Source organism: Lathyrus oleraceus, chromosome 6 (genome assembly GCF_024323335.1).
Source record: "Lathyrus oleraceus cultivar Zhongwan6 chromosome 6, CAAS_Psat_ZW6_1.0, whole genome shotgun sequence".
Classification (NCBI taxonomy): domain Eukaryota; kingdom Viridiplantae; phylum Streptophyta; class Magnoliopsida; order Fabales; family Fabaceae; genus Lathyrus; species Lathyrus oleraceus.
The window spans coordinates 28,485,687-28,491,995 of NC_066584.1; positions in this window are offsets into that span (position 1 = coordinate 28,485,687).

Sequence of the window (6,309 nt, forward strand, 5' to 3'; positions counted from 1 at the left end):
CTGAGTGTCCCACACGTCCTCCACGACCAACACAACATTCAGTGCAGGCATTCCATGCAACTACAAATTATGCAGTTGGTCCTTCCATTAATGCGACACCAAAAAATGGTGTTATACATCTTGGATTGATTCAACAAATGGTACTTTCCGCTCTTTCTAGCTTGGGAATTCAGGGTAAGTCTTCTAATATTTCTCTCCCATGGTTTCTTGATTTGGGTGCATCCAATCACATGACAGGTTCTTCATAATATTTGCACAATTTACAATCTTATCGTGGTAATCAAAAAATTCAAATAGTTGATGGTAATACTTTACCTATTATTGATGTTGGCGACATAAATTCTGATTTTCGGGACGTGCTTGTATCACTTGGATTTGCTTCTAATTTATTATATGTTGGTCAATTGGTAGATAAAAATTATGATGATAACTTTTCTAGTGTTGGTTGTCTTGTGTAGGAGCAGGTGACAGGGAAGGTGATCGTGAATATGCCTAAAGTGGGAAGAATGTTTCCACTCCAGTTTATTTCAGGTCATTTATCGCTTGCTTGTAATAATGTTTTTAATTCTTATGAGGATTGACATAGAAAATTGGGTCATTCAAACTCTTCTGTTTTGTCTCATTTATGTAAAACTGGTTTGCTGGGAAATACAATTGTTATTTCTAATGCCTCTATTTCATGTTCTGTTTGCAAATTGACTAAAAGTAAAACACTTCCTTTTTCGTCTGATGCTCACCGTGCCTCCACTTGTTTTGAGATGATTCATAGTGATGTATGGGGAGTGTCTCCTATAGTTTCTCATGCTCACTATAAATATTTTGTCACATTTGTTGATGATTATAGTCGTTTTACTTGGATATATTTTATTCATTCTAAATCTGAAATGTTTTCTATGTTTACAAAATTTTTTACATGTGTTAAAACTCAATTTCAAGCAAGTGTTAAAAATTTTCACTCTGACTCTGGTGGTGAGTACATATCTCATAAGTTTTAGGAATACCTTCAATAAAAAGGAATCTTGTTTCAACGATCTTGTCCCAATACCCATCAACAAAATGGTATGACAGAACGTAAGAATCATCATTTGCTTGATGTAACATGTACCTTACTTCTCCAAGCTTCTGTACCATCCCGATTTTTAGTGGAGTCTCTTTCCACAATTGTCTTCTTGATCAATCATTTTCCTTCTACGGTTATTGATCTTGGTTCTCCTTTCTTTCGTCTTTTTAAAATCCATCCCGATTGTAGTGCTTTACATACTTTTGGGTGTGTGTGTTTTGTTCACTTACCTCCATTTGAAAAGCATAATCTTGGAGCACAGTACGTTAAATGTACATTTATGGGTTATAGTCACTCTCATAAGGGATTTATATGTTATGATGTCACTAACCATCGTTTTCGCATTTCTAGGAATGTGACTTTTTTGATAACCAATTTATGTTTCCATGTGTTTCCCTGCCATTAATGATATTTTTACTCTTTCTAAATTTTCTATTATGCCTCAATCTATAGAACATTATAAACTAAGTCATGTATATGTCAGAAAACACAGACAGCAGGTTCCCACACCCCTTCCTGATGTTGAACCGCCACCTGATCCTGTAGCAGTTGAACCAAGGCGTTCTGGTCGAATATCTTGCGCACCAGATAGATATTCACTAGACAGGTATGATTCCTCACATACTTCTCTATCTGACATACTCTCTAGCATATCTATTCCTACTTGTTACTCACAGGCTGTTAAAGAAGTGCGACGAATGAAAGTAATGAATGAAGAACTTCAAGCTCTTCAAGAGAATTTCACATGGGACATTGTCTCCCGTCCTTCTGATGTCAAACCTATAGGTTTCAAATGGGTGTATTCTGTGAAATTGAATTCTGGCGGATCCCTCAACCGTTATAAGGCTCGTTTGGTTGCTTTAGGAAACAAGCAGGAATATGGAATTGATTATGATGAGATATTTGCACCGGTTGCCAAAATGACAATTGTTCGCACGATCATCTCTATAGTCGTTTCTAGTGGGTGGTCTCTTCATCAAATGGATGTGAAGAATGATTTTATTAATGGTGACCTGACAGAAGATATTTATATGACTCCACCTCAAGGCTTATTCTCTTCGTCTAAAGGCGTGTGCAAGCTCAAACGCTCCTTATGTGGTTTGAAACAAGCACCCAAAGCATGGTACGAGAAATTCTGCTCCACTCTACTTGGATTCTCATTTACTCAGAGTCAGTATGATTCCTCTTTATTTATTTATAGCACGTCTGCGGGTATTGTTCTGCTTCTTTTGTATGTTGATGATATGGTTGTTACTGGTTCTGATCATGCTTCCATTCAACGACTTAAGCAAAATTTACATGCCTCATTTCACATGAATGATCTGGGTAATCTACATTATTTTCTTGGTCTTGAGGTTCATACTACATCCAAGGGCATCTTTCTCCATCAACACAAGTATGCTACAGATTTGATTTCTATGGCCGATCTCAATCGGCTAATCCAGTAGATACTCCTCTTGAGGTTAATGTTAAATATCATTGTGATGATGGTGATCTTTTGCATTATCCCTTATTGTATCGATAACTTATGGGTAGCCTTAACTGCTTGACTATTACTCACCCTGACATATCTTTTGTTGTTCAATAAGTAAGTCAATTCATGCATTTTCCTCTCCATCTTCACTTGGTTGCGGTTCGTCGTATAATTTTCTACTTAAAGGGAACCTCTCACCGCAAATTATTCTTTTTCGTTTGAATTTCTCTTCAGTTGATTGCTTATAGTGATGCTGATTGGGCAAGATGTCCTGATACTCGTCGATTTGTTACTGATTGATGCATGTTTCTTGGTTCTTCATTGATCTCTTGGAAAAGTAAGAAGCAAGCAAGAGTTTCTAAATCTTCTACTGAATCAGAGTATTGTGCCATGTCTGCTGCTTGTTCAAAAATACTTTGGCTTCATGGTCTTTTGGCTGAACTTGGATTTCCCCAAACAGAGTCAACTTCACTTTATGCTGACAATACAAGTGTCATTCAATTGTCATTCAAATTGCACCAAACATATAGAAGTTGATTGTCATTCAATATGTGACGCCTACGATGATCGAGTGATATCACTTCCTCACGTCAGTACTCAGTTGCAGGTTGCATATATTCTTACCAAGGTTGTTCCACACCCACGACATTAGTTTCTTGTTAGCAAATTGATGCTCCTTGACCAGCCGCATCAATTTAAGGAGGGATGTTAATCAGGAAATAATCTTTGCATTTATTGTAAATAATTTACTTTCATAGAATAAAAAATTAGTCATTACGAGTTGTAATTACCTATAATTACTGACACTATTATATATAGTATCAAATGCAATGAAAATGCATCAAGCCAATTTTCTTGACATGCACACCTCTTTCAAAACATGAAACTATCTCTGTCGAGACTAGAGTTCGATCCAAAATATCACATGATAATTCTAAATTGAATAATGATTTTATATTCAAAATTATTAAGAGTTGTCCATTTTATACAATATACTGGTTATTTTTATCTCACCTGCTACAAATTCAAACAAATGCTCATGTAGTATTAAGTTATCATGATAGTTGAACAAAGCAACCTTAACAGATTTTAACTCTACATGACTTTTTATGGCATTTCAGCATTGTGTCTTTCAGAAACCTACATTGTGAGCAACGAAATCCAAACTCTCAACAACTCTATTATGAGTATTATAATATGTGTTAATTCTTCAGCACATGCATTAGGTCTTAATTGATTTTATTTATGATTTCTTCACACACGGAGAAAATAAATTTGTGTTCATGAGTAAGTTCTATTAAAGAATAAATTCAATAAACTCTATAATCCATATGGTTATTTGAGTATAAATAAGAAGGTAAGATAAGTTTGGTGTTGTGATTAATCATTTTTTTATTAATTTTATTTGTTTATTTTAAATCATTACTTATGTATTTTCAGTAGTTGCTTTAGAATTTGATACTTTTATATTAAGATTTCCATTATTAGTTTATGAAAAAAAATATTGTGATTCTCTCTAATTCGGTGAGTTTTGGAGTTTTTATCCACTTTTATGAGTTAATAGGTGCTGACAAAGTTTGTGAAAGAAAGGGAAATATTAGAGTGTATGTGATTGGTTCAAAGCAAGAAAGCGCAAAGAAAATACCAAGAGATGTTATTGAATCATGTTCAGTCACTAGGACTAGTGTGCAGGTGCTACAAATGGAAGAAAATTAAAAAATGATACTTCTTTCGTTCCTTTTTAAGTGTCAGTTTTTAACTTTTTTCCTTCGTCTGTAAGCTCTCTTGTGTGACAACTCTCCTATCTCTCCAGAGCTCTTTTCGATTTTGTGTAGACAGTGGAAGGCTAATATTACGTCTAACATCCAAGTGTTCTTGTGGAGGCTTTTCCTCAACCGTCTCCAAACAAATTACGAGTTAGTGAAGCGTGGTATCATCTCTGGGTTTTATTTTTGTTGTGTTCAAAGTATGTGTTAATTTGAGATAAGGTGTTGGAGTGGATAGGGCTTGGTTGAACTCCTACTTCTGCCACCAGTATTTTTGATCATGTGATGAATTTTGACAGGATGATGAAAAGGAATAATATTAAAGGCTTTAGGTTCTTATTTTGGTTTGCAACCGTTAGGGAAATTTAGCTTTCTAAAAATAATATTCTTTTTAATGGGGGGCATCCTCGTGATGTAGACATATTTCTTTTGGATAAATCCCTCTCCTAGGACTGGGCATGTGTTAGGTTTAAGAGTGTTTTTAACCGTGATAAGTGAAGCTAGCGGAAATATACCCAAACGTATCGCACACTCGAACATACAACAGAGTCGCCATCGAACTTTATTTATTCCCGTAGGAAAGGGAAAACATAGATAAAACCCGGGGGAAAGAGATATGCTGGGTAAGGAAGTCGGTTATGCAAGGGGAATGTATTAGCACCCCATACATCCATGGTACTCCATGGGAACCGTATTGATTGTTCTCGCTTGAATATGTGTGATATCTAAAAATTACTCGTAAAAGAATGGGAAAAGGAAAAGAAATAGATAAAGTGCTCGATGAGGATTGTGGCCCTCATGCATACGTATCCTCATAGTGCAATGAGGAATTCAGAGCTCCGTAGTTAAAAGAACTAATGGTGGGAGATGAAAATAAGTTGTGATCGAAGTATGGTCTGAAACGAAGGATTGTGTGGTTTGAACTCCAACAAGGGTGAAAATGTGAACCCAAGAGTAACACTGGTATGAACCAACAAGTGAGGGCCTACAACACTGTATTGGAATAACCAAAAAAAGATTGAATTAAGTGTTTGATTACATAGTACAAACAACTCTTGGTTCACAAAGAGGTACAAGATAGAGCACAAAAAAATATTGTATTTGGCTCAAAGAATAGGTATATCACATGGCGTGAATGGAGATAGAGTATGAATGCATCATGGAGATGAATGGAGTGAAGTGATCAAAGTCACAGAATAGAGTATTTGGTGATAAGTGGCTGAAAAATGTATAGTTTGAAACCAAAAGTCAAGGTATATTGGAATCCATAAGAGAAATGGGATTCGTACCATAGAGGGAAACGGGCATCTGGGCCAAAAAGAAGGAATCAAATATCTTGCAATAAGCCAAACAACTCTAGGTACGAAAGCGGACTATTCATTAGGTGTCCTAAAAGGGTGTATATGGGTATCCAAAGAAGATGTATCAGATTTCAAAGAAATAGTATGTCACTGGGTGAACAATTTACGATTGAAGGTAGATACTGGATTATGAAAGATATGAGTGATGCCTAGGGATGAAGAAGGAATAATTATAAGTGTGCTCGCCAAGGATTCGGATCCTCGTGCCTACGTATTCTCATTGTGCAATAAGAAAATCAGAGCAATCGTAGTTCGCAACTACGAGAATAGGGAGGAAGATATACAGTGATGAAAAGTATAACTTACACCAACAGAATGGTATCAAGGGAACTCAAAATAACTGGCTTCTAATCCAAGAGTAAAACTGGTATGAACCAACAAGTGAGGGCCTACAACACTAGTGGAACGACCAAAAAAATATTCAATTAAGTGTTTGATTGCATAGCACAAACAACTCTTGGTTCACAAGGCGGGCTATTCATTAGGCATCCTAAGAGGATGAGTATGATATCCACAAGAAAGTATCGTTGGATGTAAGGAAGAATGTATCACTTCCTGGAGTACAAATAATTCGAGATCAAAGAAGGATAGTATCTTGGATCCATGAAGGAATAAACTTAGAACCAAAGAGCGAAAGGGGTATTGACT